We start from the raw sequence: 786 nt of genomic DNA on the forward strand, positions 1-786 counted from the left end.
TGGTAAGGATAATTAATCCAGTGCTCTTTAATAAACTGAAATATATTCATTGAGATTTGAAGCATATTTTAACGTAGGTTATATTTAATCACGGAATTCCATGAACCTATTTTTTTACGGAGCGGGTTTTTGTCCTACACTCATCTTTTACACCATACACACAAATGGTTTGCAATAATCAATTATACAGAGGGGACTTTTTAGAGTCAACACCGAAACTAAATATACAAGATGTCTACTTCCAGTTAATGTCACGTTTTTCTTATCCTGTAGATGGCAACCGGGCCTGGATTTATTACCATTAAAGTGACATACTATATAATTTCTTTTAGAAAACGCACAGTTTGATTTTTGTTTGTTTTTTCACGGTAATAGCATTCTGTTTTTGCGACCAGAGAGCCAAATACCTTCAAGTGTTTAAGTTACTTGTTGAGAATCAAAGATAAACATTAGGTAAAGTTTCGTTTTTCAGTTTTTTCTTGACCCCCCCCCCAAAAAAAAAACAACATTTTTATGCATTGGATTTAGGATAAATAGGAAATACGAACAGTTCTAAGCTGTTCAACGATATTTCATTTTATTGTCTAATATTTTCCTACGGTCACCTTGAAAGCCCGGCTTCGGTTGAGATTCGTAGAATGAGCTTTTCAAAGTTAAGGTTACTCTTTGCTCTATGTTGACAAATTGAATTCATTCTTAGTCAACGAACGAAAATAAAGCTTCTAATGCAGCAAGTAGTTATACATCCTATTAAAAAACAATAAATAAAAAGCTTATTGTCAATCT

At 32.7% G+C, this 786-nt stretch overlaps 1 protein-coding gene across 1 annotated transcript in view; it reads left to right on the forward strand.

Annotated features, from left to right (window-relative positions):
• The first annotated feature begins 209 nt into the window (after positions 1-209).
• Positions 210-786, forward strand: part of LOC106870599 (translation initiation factor IF-2, mitochondrial) — a 35,705-nt gene continuing 35,128 nt past the window's right edge. The window contains exon 1 of the mRNA XM_014916732.2: positions 210-453. The gene's annotated coding sequence lies outside the window, so the exon portion shown is untranslated. The remainder of the gene's footprint in view (positions 454-786) is intronic.

This window comes from Octopus bimaculoides, chromosome 11, assembly GCF_001194135.2.
Source record: "Octopus bimaculoides isolate UCB-OBI-ISO-001 chromosome 11, ASM119413v2, whole genome shotgun sequence".
Lineage (NCBI taxonomy): Eukaryota > Metazoa > Mollusca > Cephalopoda > Octopoda > Octopodidae > Octopus > Octopus bimaculoides.